This window comes from Falco rusticolus, chromosome 2, assembly GCF_015220075.1.
Source record: "Falco rusticolus isolate bFalRus1 chromosome 2, bFalRus1.pri, whole genome shotgun sequence".
NCBI lineage: Eukaryota > Metazoa > Chordata > Aves > Falconiformes > Falconidae > Falco > Falco rusticolus.
In genome coordinates, this window is record NC_051188.1 from 74,425,685 (window position 1) to 74,444,611 (window position 18,927).

Consider the following 18,927-nt stretch of genomic DNA (forward strand, 5'->3'; position numbering starts at 1 on the left):
AGTTTCTCCAGGAAAATGCTGTGGGAAACAGTGTCAGGGGCTTTACTAAAGTCTAGGTGGACAGCATCCACAGCTTTTCCCTTATCCACTAAGTGGGTCACCTTGTTGTAGAAGGAGATCAGGTTTGTCAAGCAGGACCTGCCTTTCATAAACACATGCTGACTGGGTCTGATCACCTGGTTGTCCTGTACATGCCACATGATGGCACTCATGATGATCTGCTCCATAACCTTCCCCAGCACCGAGGTCAGGCTGACAGGCCTGTAGTTCCCTGGATCCTCTTTCTGACCATTCCTGTAGATGTGCATCACATTTGCTAACTTCCAGACAACTGTGACCTTCCCAGTTAACCAGGACTGCTGATAGATGATTGAAAGTGGCTCGGTGAGCACTTCCACCAGCTCCCTCAGTACCCTACATCAAGATGGTGAAGACACAGATTATGAGGAACAGCAGACATACCATGCTAGCTTAGTACTCCTGAACAATTTTAGAAGCAGCACTGAGCAATGCACAGAAAAAGATAAAATGTAAGAGTAAGTATACTTTATTACTCTGTTTTCTTCCTCAACTAGTTAGCAACTGGCATCCATGCTATTTTCTCTAGAATTAATTTCCTGCACAGAAAATAAAATTAAGTCTAAAACAAGGTGTCTACATTATAATTGTGAAAACCTCTTATCAATGCATACAAATATTTTAAGCGTGGGTGTCAAGAGGATGGGGTCAGACCCATTTCAGTGGTGTCAAGCAACAGGACAAGGGACAATGGCCACAAACTGCGACACAGGGAGTTCCATCTGAATATGAGGAAAAACTTCTTTACATGAGGGTGAGAGCACACTGGAACAGGCTGCCCGGAGAGGTTGTGGAGTCTCCTTCTCTGGGGATACTCAACACCCACATGGACATGATCCTGTGCAACCTGCTCTAGGTGAACCTGCTTTAGCAGGGGGTTGGACTAGATGATGTCCAGAGGTCCTTCCCAACCCCAACTATTCTGTGATTCTGTGATACTTTTTCAGGGCAGGAAGGAAATGGGATGGTCTCCAGACATCTGTGTGAGTCATAGCATGCTAACGGAAGACAGATGTGCATGCTTATTTGCCACAATGTTTTTCACTTCTTACTTGGTGTAAGTATTTTCTTAGCTTTTTCCTTAATTACATTGGCATGAGGTAAAAAAAGCAACAGGTCCCAGGATGTTTGACTTCGATTTGCTCTGATTTGTACAACTGTAACAGACAAATATTTCAGGATTTCAGAGGTTAGAACCACATAAAGACAGATATATAAGCCCATGTTTAGGACTCCATTTCCTTGAATCATATTTTAAGAACATTATCTTGAGATGGGGTCTAGAAAAGCTTGGATTCAGTGCTGTTAGTACTGAAAATCTTCTAAAGGCTTGTCTGTCATTGTACCTTCAAAATATATTTTTAGTACTGTGTTTCACTAGCCTTAACCATATCAACACACCAGAAAGCTGTGCATGCATGGAAGAGCTGGAGGCCCAGCAATAAGGTTTAAATGTTATTATTTTCCATGAACTGAAAGAGGATCTGACCAATTCCACTGCAGTGGAAATGGGCTGCTATTGCTAATCCTGCCTCAAGCACCAAGTTTTCAGCTTGCCAATGCTACTAGGAAGCTAGGCTGTTACTTGATATCCTATTATCTAAGAGCAGCATTTCTGTATTCTGCCCAGCGTGCTGCATGCTCCTCCCAGAAACACAAAACTAGCTCAGCTCCAGTTTGAGAGAAGAAAGGCTGTATCATACAACCAGAAGTCCATTGGGCAACAGATACCCTTCCTTCAGTGGCAAGTCTGTATCTGGACACAAATGTTTTTTGATTTTCTTCTAAACTCGTTATCTAAGGGAAGAAAGAGAAGCAGGAGAAGAAGAAGAGAAGGAGGAGAAAAGGAGGAGAAAAGAAGAAGGAAAACTGTGATTTGTCCATGCTGTCAGGTGGTGATAAATTGATTTTGTTATCTGGGTGATGTCTGGGAAGAATGAAAACAGAAAGCCTCTGCACTGCAGTTATGCTGGTCTTCAGCACTCAGAGGGGCTACTTGCAGCAGGGCTAGGGACTTAAATGATGCTTTACAAACCATCAGTGCTGCAGGAGCTGGAGCTTTGCCATATGTAAATACTGCAGCAGGGAAAGAAGGAGTACTAGGCTTATTCATTTGGACTTTGCTGAGTGTACAGTCTTAAACAAATGGTCCATGAAGTCCATTTATCTGGTCTTTTTTAGCCTCTATGAATAAATAAAACATAACCCAGGAAAATATTAGCAGCTGTTCTCATTGCTGATAAGACAGAATCTAGTCGACCAGTGTAGTATTCTAGGTTTCTGCTAGTTAAAAGCCTCTCAAAGACTTAACATTGATACAAGATTAAAGTATTATCATCGCATAAAGGAGCAAACCTCCTTCCAGGGGAATAACAACATAAACTGTAGTGCTTGGCATTGTGCCATTCAGCAGACATTTAGTCAGTACCAGCTAGGATTCTGGGAGTATTCACTCTTGACTGAGGTTTTGAGGTTGTCCTCTGAAGTCTTCTACCAAATCCAGAGCATGCAGAACCTCTGTGAGAAGTTAGGTCCTCCACACCACCAGGAGAACACATACTCCAAAGTTACTCTTTTGCTAAGCAAAGGTCTGTGGAGGAAAGGAGGAGAGTTCAGCCTTAGTTTGGCCAGAAGGTTCAGGCCCACAGACGCAGCTGGGGGCTGTGCACTGCCCAGCGCCCTGCCCCGCACAGCTGCATCTGGCCTAAGCAGGCAGCTGGAATCTGCCGGGGTGCGTAGCAGGAGCAGAAAATACCAATGACTAACACTTGCCACTCGCACCCTTGCATTACTTCCAGTTTGACTTAAACAAGACTGCCTTTTTCTGATATTTTGTCCTGCCATACCCTCACTCACTTCCAGAGGGTAATTTTTCTGACATGTTGATTTTTCTTATTTAGCACTTGATCTTTTGACAAAAGTCAGCATTTAGGTCCCCAGCAGGCAGTTTTAGGACAGCTGAAGGGCTGTCTTAGCAAGCACAGATGATCTGGTTATATCCCACAAAAGCCACTTTGTGTCATGACTAATTTCAGATCCTCCCTATTTCTTATGCAGAGTCCAGCCTTGTTCCCTTACACACAGAAAATTAAATTCTGTGCCTGTATTTTCTTCTGGATTTCCGCTGGCACACAAACTTATTCAGAACAAGCAGACAAGCTCTGGAGGCAATGCAAAGATACCACCAATAGCACTTGCTGCCACCCTGCATGGCCCCTTTGCATTTCACTGCATGACTGTCCCTAGCGCTGAAGGATTACAAGAGCAGATCTTCACATAACAGCACCCCCAGCCAAGGGCCCTCTGTTCTTCTCCCTTTCCCAAGGCAATTTTCCTGCTAGGACAAACCCTGGACTGCGCTTTCCTGCCAACAAGGAATTTTTAACTTTCTGTGGGTTTCTGCATGTTTTGGCTTTGGTAGGAGAAGCAGCACTTCTGTCAGGTGTGCGAGTATCTCTACAAATCTGTTATCTGCAATAGTCCTAGGACCTGCTGAAGGATATTCCTCTTCACAGGTGCAGCAGGTGGCATTACAGACTTTTATCTGGCCTTTGCACTGCTGTAGCCACATACATGCAAATGGCTAATAATGGTAAAACAAACCTCAGAGGAGGTAGAGGTAACATACAATTGCCTGCCCTATTTATAGGCTCGTCATTCTCTAAGTGAAACTAATGTATACACAGGTGTCCTGTTCCCAGGAAGCCATATTCATTATAAAACACAATTCAAATACGAATAATTAACATCTTTTACTGTATCTGATTTGGGGCAAAACAAGGCTACAAAGAAGAAACAAATGCCAAACGAATACACACATCCTGCTGAAAGAAAGACTTCACTTTAGATTAATTCCGATGGGACAGCTGTCTTGCAGCTTCTGCTGCTGTAAGTCAATCTGGCATGCATCTCCCTTCACCGACAGAATACTGCTTTCAGAAATAAAACATCTTGCTTTGGTTACAGCTCACTATTCACATGCTACATTGAATATTTTATGAAAGGGACATCAGGTGTGTCAAAAGGCACTCTTTATGGCTGCCTCTGTGACTACAAAGCAAGTCTCCTAGATACTATGTTCTTCTTACTTGTGTAGATGGACTCCTTACATAATAACCATGCTCTCAATTTTTAGGCATGTGTGACTACATTTACCTCAAAGGACAGACATATTCCACAGCAGGACCTCCACATCAAACCAGCTGTGTTGATTCCCAGTCACCCTGATTATAGGACCTCTTGAAAAACCCTGCAACTATCTCCCATGCCTCTTTCTAGGAGAGATGTGTATCTGGGATGGTACAAAGTGCTACATCTGAAGCCAAGGGCTGGGCATCACTCCCAAGCTCCCCTGGTAGAAGCACAGCTTGGGAGACTGTTGATAAAAATATTTTCATCTGTTTCAGAAGAAGCTTCTACAAGTAAAGTGGTTTTAAGGAGTTACTCCCACTGCTCATCAAGAAGCGCATGTTTTCATAACAATTCAGCTATGTTTCTGTTGTGCATATCTCTGTATTTCTCTGCTTTCCCAAACACAGACAGCAAAACTAGCAAGATGCAGTCTTTTAATTCTAACTTGAGAAATTAATACTGTTTTTCACCATGAACACTGGAAGAAAATTCCTTGCACTCCATCTATTAGATATTAAACAATAAGGGATAAAAGTGCTGAAGAACCTTAAGGGTGGTTCCCTCTACCAGTCCCTTCCCTGGACTAGTTTCAGTTTCAGTCCAGTTGCCATTACTCTAAATTTCCTCAGATTGCAGCTCCATAACTCCATTGCCAGTGGTCCCCATTTCTAAAGAAAACAACAGCTTGCCTTGGCTTTGCAGGTGGGCCGTCAGCATACCACCTTAATCCAACACAAGGGCTGGCTGGCTTCCTTCCCCAGTTCCTCAAGAACCAAGTGCCATGCCCAAATTGCTTTCAGAGCCTTCTTCCAGCATGCTCTTTAGTTCAAATAAAAGCTGGCATTGAATTTTTCTTCCTCATCTTCCTCATGACAGCAGAGGCCAATTTCACTCAGCCAACAGCAGGAACCCTCCCTCAGCTCTGTCCTCCTCTAAGCAACCAGTCACCTGCTTTGAAAAACTGCACAACGTGAAAAGCAAAGCGAATGCTTTAAATTCTATGCTAAAGCTATAATCAACATTAAAAGTCATGCTTCAGATGACTGTGTATGTGCTAGAGAAAAAAAACCCGACAAAATTATAGATATTCTAGCACAGAGTTTGTAAGTGAGATACAAACAAACAAAGCACTATGGGACTGGCCTTAGAGCTAAAGATCTGAACATTTTTTTGTCTTCAAACCAAACATTTTATAACCAACCGTTATTTGGGACTAGCTTTGTTAGTAAGATTCACAACAATTTAAGAACAAAGGTGCAATGGCCTGAGGCCGGAATTGCCTCTTTTTGTTTTTTCTACAGTTCCTTTTTCATACTGCATTTAGTTGAAAATTACAAGTCCAGTAGAAAAAAAAAAAATCAAAATTTTCAGCTTCAGTTGTTCACAGCACAAACTATGCTGACCTTTTCCAGACAATTACATAAACCAGCAATGATAAGCAGTAGGGATCCCTATTAAAATACAACCCACAGCTTTTGTATGTGTGCATGCCTTCTTTTTGGCCCACAGTTACTGGTTACACTGAAAAAGATTTTATGAAGAAAAACAACAGATACGATAAATTCCAACAGAAACCAGCTTCCAAATATGAACAGCAAGCATAACCACAGCTGAATCCAGCATTTGCTTAATTCACTAGGGATGGTCTGAGACATCTTTTATCCTTTATACTCAACTCAAACTAGGCATGCTGGTAAACCCCCATTAATCTGTTTCATGAGTCATAGGCATCTTTGTTCTGTGCGCTTTGCTGACTGTTTCCTTTATCTGAGGGTGGAGAACGTGCTTTGTATAAAGTTTCAACTCATGTGTAAGTTCTTTCGGGTACAGTACATGTGCCCTACCCAGGAGACTGTGTTTTCCTTTACCGCATATTGCTATAGCTGAAATCAGCTGAAAATCTCAAGCAGGAAATCCCTTAAGGTGAACTACAGAGCTGTGCTTGGCTAGTTTCTATAGACACTCTAGGTTACAGCTTCCCAGAGATCCTATTGCTCACGTACTGTGCCCACTGCAGTTTCTGTTCCTTTTATCTGTCTTTGCAAAGAAATGAAAAAAAAAGAAAACTGAGCAGGCCTTCGGTTGCTTGGATTTTAACCTACAGGCTAGACAGTTGTATTTTAACAAAGAAAGTAAATCTAGCATCTGATGTTTGCTTGTTGGATCACCAATACATTGACTGCAGTTGGGAAAAGTTATACTGGATTTTAGTTAGCAGAAGGAATTTTCTATGGAAAAGCGATGGCAACCTTTCCTACACAGTTTGAAGGGGATCAGATTTCAGTTCACTGCTACTCACCTTGACTTCTCCAGCAAGAGCAGGCATTTCTGGGACATTCCCCAAATAGTGTGTGAAGATGGCAATATGAATGATTTTTTTTTTCTTGAAAACACTGGAAGACACAATCAGTAATGCATGCATAGCCACACAAAAATGCATCTGCCTCTCCTTGCCCAAAGAAGTCCTACTTCAGCTTCTGAAAGAACACACTTGTGAGAATATATAGTTAATGGTTTTCTTCCACTCTTCCATTCTCTACTAAAGAATGTTTCTGAGCTTTTAAATAACTCCACCCAAAATTAATGCTGCTGAGTAAATCAAGGCTTTGCAAGCCAGATGCCTGAGAATTTGACCAAGTAATCAAGTGCTGATTTTTACCTTGTATGATAAACTAGAGCACTTGAACAAGGATTTAAATTTAAACATTTAGATCTCTGGTCTTAAGCTGAGTAACTGACATATATATCAAATTAGTTGCGTGTATCGGTTTCACCTTTTATACTGTAAAATCCTTTATGTCATTATACAAATGCCTCACTGAAGAAATGCTGACAGCTGGGACAAGATAATTTATGGTATACTGTGAGTTATGCCAGTAATTAAACATACCTGGAAACTCACGGGAACTAGGAATATGCTAAATGAAGAGTCAAAAGGTTACAATACCATTAATTTTCTAAACAAATAAATGCTGCAAGTCACACAACTATCTTCAAGAGTTGTATAAAAGGTTAAAATTAGTTACATAAATTATTATTTGTAAATAAAGATGAAGAGGCATGTGCAAGAACAGCACAAACATGACATTCAGCTGTTGCCAAGTGAGGACAATAAAACAGTAGAACTGGTTTGCTGAGCTGATGTTTTCTTTAAATCCCATTGTGTTGTTTAAAAAGTTCACTGCAAAAGCACTGGGCCAGAACAGAACTTGTCAGATCTAATGCATGTTTGTCCAGTGCTTCATCCTCCTCTTGCATCCCCTCCTGCCCAGCATTACTTCTGAAGCAGAAAATTCATTGCCATATGACAAATAGATAAGCAAAACTTGATTTTTCCTCCTCATTAGCCAGCTTTAGGATGTGAACACTAAGGCTGAGTAGAGTTAATGCAGCAGTGAAAATTACTGTGGATCTGAAGGTGTTTCAAAAGACTTTCAGCTGTGCCTAAGACAGTAAGGAAAAATATTTTCTACCTGCTTCTCAGTGCTCTTTTCAGCTGCACAGAAGAGGAAGAGAAAGTGGGCTAGGAAGCTGCTGCAGAGGGTGGCTGCTAAGGGGCGGAGCAGACGTGATGCCTCTTTTGTACAAAGTGAAAGCTCTGAAAATCAATAGGTTGTTGTTGCTATGTCAGAGAAACAATCCGTTGTAAACATCTGGTTTTCCTGGCGGTGTCGGTTTCCTGCCGCCCAGTTCCCCCAGCACTGGAATGTAACAAGACACAGCTGAGGCTCGGTGAGCTGCATGCTCCTGCTAACTACACAACCTCTGCAACGATGTTGCAATGGAGTTTTAGTCACTTTTTTATTGTTTCAGTGCTAACTTCAAGGTGAATGCTGAAACATCGCCTTCCTGCTTCTGTATCCAGGACAGAACTGACTTTTACGCCACCTGTGGTCTGCTGAAGTCATTAACTGCATCTGTGCTGGCCACATCCAGTGATTGCGCCTGGAACATTTTAGCTTGTTAAAAAATTTTGAGCTAAAATTTGAAAGTTTCAAGGGTGTCAGTCTACTTGTAGAGCTATGGAAAGAGAGGAAGAGCATGATGTTTTCAAGATCACAAACATGGAATAGAAACAGAAGTCTCAACTGCTAAGCTCCCTGTTTGCATCAGTAAACAATCATTACCTTTGCTCAAAATGTGAAAAGTCCTCTTTTGAGCTCTTACACAAACCAAAAATCACTTTGTGCATCCTGTACTCGAATATGAAGGCAGTGGCACTCTGAAGGACTCAGCTATTTTAATTGTAAAAGGACAGCTCATTCCCTGGATTCACACTCCCTTACAGAATATTCAGAGAAAAAGGCTAAGCGCACCTTTCTACTTTTCTGCTAAAGTTCCTTTAAATCATAGGCGACATCTGTACCTACTGTCCCATTACACAGTAGTCTCCTATAGGAACCCATACAAGTAGGATGCATTTGGAGGGAGGGGACTGAGGTGGCAAATGTGTATTTGTTACTCAAAGCACAGAAGCGTACACACGATTAGTTCCTACTAATGAACAGGAAGAAAGAAATTACAGATTTCTGTAGTATTTTGTACATTTAAAAAGATTCCCCCTGGAATTTTTATCGGCAAATGTCAACTAGAACTGGGGACCATCTATTGTAAAATATATCATTATGGTAGAAATGCCCTGGACAGATCCATAAACTTTACCTCTCTTCTGAGATAGATGATCAACATGATATGTTCCACTTTCTTAGCTGCTTTTAAAATACTGTAGTCACTGCACTCAACCCAGTGCAGACTGAAGCATAACAAACCATCTTAATCATTAGGGTTTCACCTGATTTTGCACAAGAAATGAGATACAGCGCAGTCAGTAGCAGTGCAAGACCTCATTGATACACACATTAGTGCTTTTGATCCCTCCTCCACATCTGGTATCACTGTGTAGTTTTACCTTCTTTTAAATGTTGGCAAGCATAAAGCCTCAGATTTTACATTACAAAGGTGTGGGGGAACAGTCTCCACACAAGTCTTATCTCAGAGTGGTGTCTTCTTTGACTCTACAGTACTAGACATAGTGGGGAGTGCTTGAAACTAAAGCTGAATGCCTTTCCTGGCTCCTGTCTAAACCACTCAGCAGACAGCATAGGCAAGCTTAAATGACTTCTCCAATGACCCAGATACAGAAGGAGACAAGGCAACAAAATGGAGCAGTATATGGGGGAAAGAAGGTGAATCCATGATAGGAAAGGCAAGCAGTGATAACTTTGAGATTTTGAACCTGGAATAATAGGGCCAGCTTTTCACACTTGGGGCTTTATCAGGACCAGTGAGACCTCACTCCAGTTCCCCACTCCACCTCCACTAAAAAAAGGCAGGAGGATTTGCTCTCATTTGTTTAAGCTTTCTGCTAGAACTCCGGGCACTTAGGAAAAGAGCATTGTAAAAATAAATGAGTCAGAAAAATGGATGTGGGAATGACGAATGCAGGAGCTATTTTTCTCAAGTGATGCTTGCTTTCCACATTCCTTAAATACTATGGAGAAATTATTCATAGCTAGTGTTCTCAAGGCAGGTACAGTTACGCTAGCTTGTTTTGTGAACTCAAATTTTATGTGCTTAAATGTAAAGTGCTGTATCGTTTGACTTCATGATTTTTCCTAGACTACAGGAAAAGGGGGTGTTCCAGCTGTGTGGTATTTCACATACATACTATTTTTCCTTGTATTTCTTTTCTTTTTTCCTTAATTTTGCAATGCAGTAAAGAAAAAAAAGACAATCATGAACATTATAAGTTTACTTTAGTAAGCTGCATTTCTTTATTTTTTCCTTTAGTTAGAAATAGAATAATATTAGAAGAATGAGAAGTTGCGAATGTTCTTGCTCAGAATTACACTTTAGATCTACCCACCTAGACCCCAGCATTAGGAACAAAATCACATACAAATTAGTAAATTTTTATTCGTAAGATGTCTTTTAAGGAAATAATAAAAGAGAACTTGAATTATTTAGACTTACTAAGCGCCTTTCTGTTGTATATGCTTTTTTTTTCTATGAAGGCAGGAAGGCAGAAGCTGAAAAGAAGCAAATAATTAATAGAGAATTGGAGGAAAAACTATTTCCTTCTGTAGTATGAGAAAAAAAAACCTACAATGTTACTCCTGCCCTTCAACTGACTTTAAATCACCAGTTTCAAAAAAAAAAGTCCAAGTATGAATCAACTGATTAATCTGTGAAATATATTATTGCTCACTGTAAACTGAACCATTGAATAATGTAAAGTGCTCTTGGTTTCTTCTCAGCTGGACCACAACATCGATATCAGCAACTCCTCAACTTTTTGTTTTTTTCCACCCAGACAAATACCTAGGCTTCTCCACTGTTACACCCTTGTCTCTGCCACTGCTGTACAGACAGCAGCAAAGGAAAGGATACTAACAGTCATCTTTTAGGAACCAAACTCAGGAAATCAAGTTTGTTCACCAACAAAGTGCACAAGGACAGCCACACATTTCTGCATCATGACCCACAAAAAACTCTACGGGCTGAGGAGAGAGCCTTATGAGCCGGCTAATTGGCATCATTGAGCACAAATACAAAGAGATGTCTCCTAAACAGATGACAAGATAAACTTCAAGATCCTAAAGCAGGAAATCATTCTAATGCTGGAAATGATTTTTTAAAGAAGAATTTTAAAGTTTTCAAAGGAAAATAAGAACAATGGTTTCCTACCTGCCTTTTTAAGCATCCGTCCATTAGAGGGGCATTTGCCTATTTGGACTCATTTGTTCCTAAGACTGTGCATGACTAACACCACATTTAGTTCTCCAGTACGTGAAAGGAGACTGATCCTGGGTACTCCCATATTTAAAGCATCGCAGGCACTCCACTGCCATGATTTTGCATTCATTTATATACTTCTGTCTTTTCAAGAACAGACACCTGTTCTGGTGCACAGGCACCAAATTGAACATCTTTTCATACACACACATGACTTAGTGACTTGAGCTACTTTGGATCACTGAGTCCATAGCCAGGCTATGCAAAGATGGAGGCCACTCTCTTTCAAACCACACGTGGGCCTGAAGCATAATTTTAGAAGATTTAATAGAATCACAGAATGGTTTGGGTTGGAAGAGACTTTAAAGATCATCTAGTTCCAACCCCTGCCACAGGCGGAGACACCTTCCACTAGATCAGGTTCCACTAGACTACACGACTACACTCCCTGACAAAGTCCCTCCCCATCTTTCCTGTACGACTCCTTTAATGCCAAGTGCAAAACAGTACACGTCATAACACACTGGAGCAGCTGCTTCTTTTATTCTGCAACACACAACCAAAATAGTTCATGCCTGTCTTAGACTGTAGATGGCTGAAGTTACCAACAGCATTTGCCATAGCATCTTAATGAAGGATTCTTATATGGAGATCTAAGTGAGAAATACAGGGACGTTTTTTGTTTTATCAGTGCACCTCAAGATTTTGCCCTGATGTGATGCATCTAGTATGCATATACAGAAATCATTATGAACAGAATGCCTTCACAAATGGCTGCTAAATTCTTGTGTCAGATCTGCTGGCCTCTTTAAAGAATCCAGCTACGCCCTCACTGTGTTTATGAAACTGAGCAGTCACGTAACCTGTGCTACGTAACAGAAGTGGAGATACAGAAGACAACAAAGCATGGAAGAACAATTAGCTCTCATTAAACCGCAGCTTTCTTCCTTGAACTAAATCAGTTCTTTCTAACCTGAGCCCTTAGCAGAGCACATAACCTGGGGTTATCTCATTGGATAGCCACTGAAATGTCTAAATCCTGGTCATCTTAAAGTTCATGCAGTTCAGTGTTTAACTGCCCCTCAGGGCAACTGGTCCAGCTCACGTCTGTGGTGCAGGTGGCCTTGTGGCCCATGGTGCAGAAGGTTTCAGCTGAATGGATCAGAGGGCATGCAGGCAAGCAAGCCCTAGCTACCCAGGGCTGCATTCCCAAGGAAAGGAAGGGAAACACATGCAGTGACACGTATGACTGCTTGTCCTGGTTCCAGCTGGGATAGAATTAATTCTCTTCTTAGTAGCTGGTCCAGTGCTGTGTTTTGGATTTGGTGTGAGAACAATTGATAACACACCGATGTTTTTAGTTGTTCCTGGGTAATATTTATACTAAATCAAGGACTTTTCAGTTTCCTGGGCCTTGCCAGCCAGAGGGCTGGAGGGGCACTGGAAACTGGGAGGGGGCACAGCCAGGACAGGTGACCCAAACTAGCCAAAGAGGTATTCCATATCATGGGACATTATGCACGTATATAAACTGGTGGGAAAAGAAGGAAGGTGGGGACATTTGGCATTATGGCGTTTGTCTTCCCGAGTACCCGTTAGGTGTGATGGAGCCTGGCTTCCCTGGGGATGGCTGAGCACCTGCCTGCCCATGGGAAGCGGTGAACGAATTCCTTGCTTTGCTTTGCTTGTGTGCGGGGCTTTTGCTTTACCTATTGAATTGTTCTTATCTCAACCCTTGAGCTTCACCTTCCTTTCCGATTCTCCTCCCCATCCCTCTGGGTGAGGGGGGTGAGTGAGCAGCTTCGTGGGGCTTGGTTGCCAGCTGGGGTTAACCCACAACAATCCTTCCCCCAGATTTTACAGGAAAGAGGTTTTTGAGAAACTTGTTTCTGAAACAATAAGACATGCAGACTTGAGCTTGAAAGGAAGATTTTCAAGAACAGAGGAACCTTCTGCCTTTTTTTACTGTCTGGACAATGTCAGTACCGGGAGTGTCACAAACATCACTCTGTGGCTGAAAATGAAGGGATTCCAACTTTGGTTTACTCCTTGTGAATACAACAGTTTATGAAAGTCAGCTACTTTTACTACAAGGAGAAAATACAAACAGCAACTCAAGTATTAAATAGGGTATGTTTAGATAATATGGCAAATGGCAACAGAACAACTAAAACATATTCACATGTTCCTGTTTTATAGAATAAAACACTTCTAATACATGTTGGGAGTGTCAAAATTGCATTCATTTAGACTCAGAAGGATGCAGTTTGATGAAACAAGATAAACTGCATGTGGCACCTACCTGTTTAAGAACTACTTCAGGCAGTTTTCTCCTTCTTTCCTCTCTGAAGAGCAGAGACAAACAGAATTTAATATCAGGGAAAATAACATACAAACCCAGCACTATGTTATGATCTTAAAATTTAATTATTTTGTTCTTAGAAGAAAAAGAAAAAAAAAATGACATCACAGGTTTTTGAAAAGGAACAAAAAGTTCATTACTGAAAATGTCATTTTGCCAGAAACAGAGGAAACTTATTCCAGGTTTTCTTTTCAGTAAGTCAAATATTTACATTAAACCAAATATTTACATAAAAATATTCAAAACAAAGTTTCATGGTGAAATGTGGATACAGGAGAAACAGGTTTCAAAAGACATGTAGTGAACCATGAAACCTGAATCTCAGTAGTTAAATTACAAAGGCAGATTTATACAGTTAGCAAAAAATTTAAATATTACCAGAGGAATCAAGAGCTCCTATCAGCAGAAGACCTACTTTACTTTCATTAGATACATCTACATCTTAGCATACCTTACAAGACTTTATCTTTTAAAAAAAAGCTTTTCACTGTAATTGATAAGTCTAGGTAGAGTCTATACCATATACTGCTACAACCAGATTTCTTTCAGCATTTATACTAGAGTAGATATTTCTAGCCCATACTATTATGAAGGCAAACTGTTATAAACAGCTCTCTAAACAGCACAAAACTCAATATACTAGAAATCAGTGAAGATACTACAGTCTACTGAAACAAATATTAAATAAAATAAATCTTTAATTGAAGGTGAATGTAAACAATTAATAATAACATTTTAACACACTGGAGTAACTGTAAAAAAAAATGTGTTCCAACAGAAGAGGAACCCATAAAAATACAAAATAACAATTTACCACACACACATATTTGGTATGCTTATCCAAAAAATACCACAAAATTATTTCTAACAAAGAAGACCTCTTAATGTCCTGCCTATTCTGACATCACTAGATCTCTCAGAGGAACAATTAAAACATGTTGAGAAAACCACTGCTTATGTATAAGTAATTCAATACCCTAGATGATGGGAAGCTAGCTGTTTAACACCTGATCCTAATAAAAGGCTACTTGTTCCAATTCTACTGGTGTGAGTTATTCCAGAAGAAAACATATTTGGCTTTAAGGGAAAACGATTGCAGTTGCAGGTATTAAATAAGTAAACTCCTAAGGGAATGGTAGAAAAATAGCAAAGAAGACCTTGCTCAGAAAACTAGGAAAGTTAGTTCCTCAAGATCTATGTATTCATTAAGAAAAAATACTCAGAAAGGAATTAGCTGTGACTATCTACAGTTATAGATATTAACATACTTAAACAGCCTGTGTATATCTACCATAAATCTGGTTGACAACCTTCCTGTATTATACAAATTTATGCATAAAACCATAGTTAAGCCTCCATGTAACCGAGGAAGAACATGTTAAAAGTTGTTGCTGCAGGCTGTATTTGCTTGAAAGGAGTTATGCTGGAAATAAAATATCCCTCTGTTTCTGATACAATGCAATAATGCTAAAAAAAAATATTGTTAGCAAAATAAATTATATCATTCATCAATAAACTGCATGTTCTATTACGGAACTAATAGTGGCATCCATGTCATATAACATACAGCTACTTTTTAAACAACTTTTCACCTAATGTCTCTTCAAATGTGGATTAGTATACAGAAAAATGATGTATAAAATCATGTTTCTCTTTATGAATTGTTATGAAAAACCATAATAGTCTTTGGACATAGAAAGATCTTTGGATAGTCTACAGGAGGAATAGTCAAAGTATATACAGCAGAAGATAAAAAATAACAAAAGAGAGTATAAAGCTACATGGAAGGAATCTGAAAAGGAGACAATACCCAGCTGATCGTTATAGCAGGAAAAATCTCTACAGTAGCAGAAATGAGATGACCTTTAAAGGAAATGGGGTCTCAGTTGCAATAGACCGTGATGCCTCACTACCCAAGCTAGTGCTTTAAATCATGTAGGCATACTGCAATGATTACTGCTACTGGAAGGGAACAAGTGCTAACAACAGAGAAAGGGGCATTTACTCTTAATAAGCTGAGGGTGGGTAAGACCAGGTAATTGGCCTTTGCAGAGGTCATTCGGGATCGACACATCTCCCACAAAAACTCCTTTCTGAAACACCCTCTTACTCAACAGGCTGGCTGTAGAAGAATCGAATCTGTTTCCTTAGGATGAGATCCTTACGCTGTAGTGTCTTAATGTCTCTTCTGTCCTGCAAAGCAGAGAGCATCAGGAAACAGCACACAACACAGGAGCCAGCAGGGGCTACACAGCAGATACTGGAGTCTCTTCGGACTGGCTCATTCTGAATATACCCTTCCAACTCAAAATAAGACTACTGCTTCTTTAAAAAATAAAACCAAAACCCAAACACATCTGATGCAGTTTTTATAATCTTTAACCAAAGATCACATGGGGGTTAACTATGTTCGTAATACATGCTTTATATTTCATCCTTTTAAAAAAAACTTTGATTGTATTGACTGACTATACCATATCAGTTTGTTTGTGGCCCTAAAACTTCAACTTGCTGCTAAAATATGATGTGTATTTACAGAAAACTTTGCTGGTGGAACTAGCCCTTTCTCTTTCTCACAGCTCAAGTATGAAAATGTTGGGAGAAAATAAAGTTTCACACGCTTGACTTTGAAATAAAAATGAAGACAAATGTGAACCTTTATACCCTCACAGCAAGAAGAAACATAAAGATCAGAATCCATGCTTCAGTGGATGCCATGACAGAAACCTGCCCTTCAGTTTGATTTCCAACTGATTAAAAAAAAATAAGAGATGCTTCTGGCAAATAGCCCTCCAATACATTGCTGTTAGATGGGGCCACAACCACAGCCTCAACACACTGAAATATACAACTTACATGAGTGTTCTTGGTGTCAGAAAAATTGCACCTGAAATAAAAAATCAGCACAGAGTATTGCTAAATTCTGGTGAACAGTTAAAGCAAAAAAGGCCACATCATTTCCAGGAGTATTTTCATCCTCATACCAGCTTTGTAACAGTAACCAAATGCGTGTGTGCATCAAAGAGTGGCTTTTTACCGTTGCCAATACTGCCCATGTCCTTTCTTCTTTCTCTAGTACTATCTTTGCCCATATGCTTCACCACCTACTGGCGGTGGCTGTGGCCCTCTTCCAAAAGGTGTCCTCAGGGAACAAAGTAGTAAGGTTTTAGCTGGTCCACAAAGATTTTGCTTTTGGCAAATGAAAATATGTCTTCCCTTTTGCTCCTTTGTGTATCTGGAGAGCTATGCTGTTTATGGCAAGGTTGAGAGTTCATAAGTAAGAGGGGCAAAAAGTTATGCTGAGGCAGGAAAAGAGCTACAAGGATCTCACTTCAGAAGAGGAATTGGAGGAAACTGAGAAGAAAGAACATTTATCTTCATAGCCCAACAACAACTACCGAGACAGCTCTTTAGCTGAACACATCACTGAGTTTGCTCAAGTTTGAAGTTTCCTCTGGGTTTACAACTCCCAGCCTTCATTGTGCTGCTTGGGAAGTCACATTTTTTCTTTGGGCCAAACCATAGACCATACATGTCTTTTGAAGATCCTGTTCTTTAGAAGTAAGTCTTAAGGTAACCTTCTTTCCTTCTAAGGCATCTTCAGATCAGGCAAATGCCCGAGCTGTTTGCAGAGGCTTCCTGGTAGAGGCTATGGCCAGGACACAGAGTGAAAGAGCTGCTAGGACAATCACTGCAGGTTGAGTGGGCCAAAGATAGGTGCTATCAGAAGAAGTGGGGCTCAGATTATGCATATTACTCACACAATCAGATTACCGGCCCTAGCACTAAATTATTTTTATTTTTACAGATCAGTTGGCTTTACATGTGAGATGACAAAGCCTGGGTTTTTTTCTAAGTTCCACACACGGAAGAGCTGGTAACCACAAATAATGAAACTCATTTTCACAAGGTTATCAGTGAAATCTTCAGGTCAAAAGATTAGTAACACTGAAAAAAATTACCAGATATTCACAAATCTGGAAAACTTACTAGCCATAAAATGGCTAGTGCAGCAAACTGCCCCTGCCTCAAGGATCAAATCAAATGGAAACCACTAGCTCTAGTTATCTCACATCTGTTCTAACAGGAGACTGCTTTTACCTCATCTGAAGACAGTAACTGTGATGAAGACTAATTCTGGAAACAGGAAGCTACAGTGCCCTGACGTGGTAATTCCAGGGAGTTAACTAGGCTTTCTTTATTAATTCTGCAGTCCTGGGTGAGGGAGGGGAGCAGGGGAAGGTATTTTAGTATGTTGTGATTTTGTGATTAAAAGGAGAAGCACACAGTAGTCTAAGGAGTATTGATTCTTGGTTTTTTGTCAAGACAGCAACTTCTTTAGATGATGCTTAACAACAGCTATAAACACTCTGTTAAAGGACATCCTTTGAGCAACACCAATAATTTCCTGTGTATGTGCACACAGCATTAATGACTACATCCATACGTGCTGGATTACACAATGCATGTGCATATATTCAATCTTACCTTCTAGGCTTGGAGTCCTGGAAAAAGGAAGCTGCTAACAACGGTGTAGCGATGACTCCAGTACTGCTTCTGCAAAACTCGGATATTCTAACGGAAAAGCTTACCCCTAATTTGGCATGCAGCATAATTTTAAGATTAAGCGTGTTTATTACTACAGTTAAACTCTCCATTGCCTCAGGTTAAATCTAAAAATTACTTGACTAAGCACTGTCAAAGAAGAAGAAATATTACCATCAATTTATGAACCGGTGACAGTGATTCACTGACACTGTGACTTCCCACTTTTATAGCAGGCAAGGTCCTACACATGCTAGAGAATAGGCATAGCCCTCCCTGAGGAAGGTATGCGACCAGGGAATCCAAGTCAGCCCCACACCACCAATTACCTGCCAAGTCACAGAAGACTTAGAGGCTAAGACACTAACACACTAAGGCTGTGTCACCGAACTGCTCCTTATCCAGTTGATAAGCAGCACATACTTGGCAAGTGAAACCCAGGATCTGGGAGAGGTGTTTTGACATACGTGCCCCCAGCAGAGCTCAGCACAGCTGCACTGCCACGGCTCCTACCCCGTAGGACCACAGCAGCAGCGCTTCTGGCTGCTACAGCAGCACCCGGGGGACTGACCGACCCTCAGCTGAAAGCGTCTGATACAGAGCATGAAATGGCCGTTAGAAAAGGACTTGCACAAAACCAGGACCTTTAACATTCACCTTTTCACACCAGCAAAATCAGTTTGGGAAACTCAGTGCCATGCTGTGCCCAGGTTTACATTTGCACCCATCAGCTGCGGGCCCAGCACGGCATTGCTTGTGAATACAAAACTCAGAGCTGTTCTACCAGCTTTCTGTCGGACCACAGCAAAAGCAAGCTTGTTATGGGCAAGATTATTAGGTGTCCTGGTGTGTTTAGTGTCGGGTAGCTTTTCCTGAGGGAAAGCGGGACAAGAGAGCACCTGGGAGAAGAGAGGGCAGCGGCACAAGAGCACGTGTCTCTAACATGAGAACCTGTGGCCGGTGTCTAAGCCCCGCAGCTCACTTCGTCCTGCCAACGGGGCCCCCTTCCCGGGCTCCCTGGCCCGGTGCCGTCCTCCGCTCGCAGGCAGGCCGCGCCGCAGCGGCCGGGGCCGACC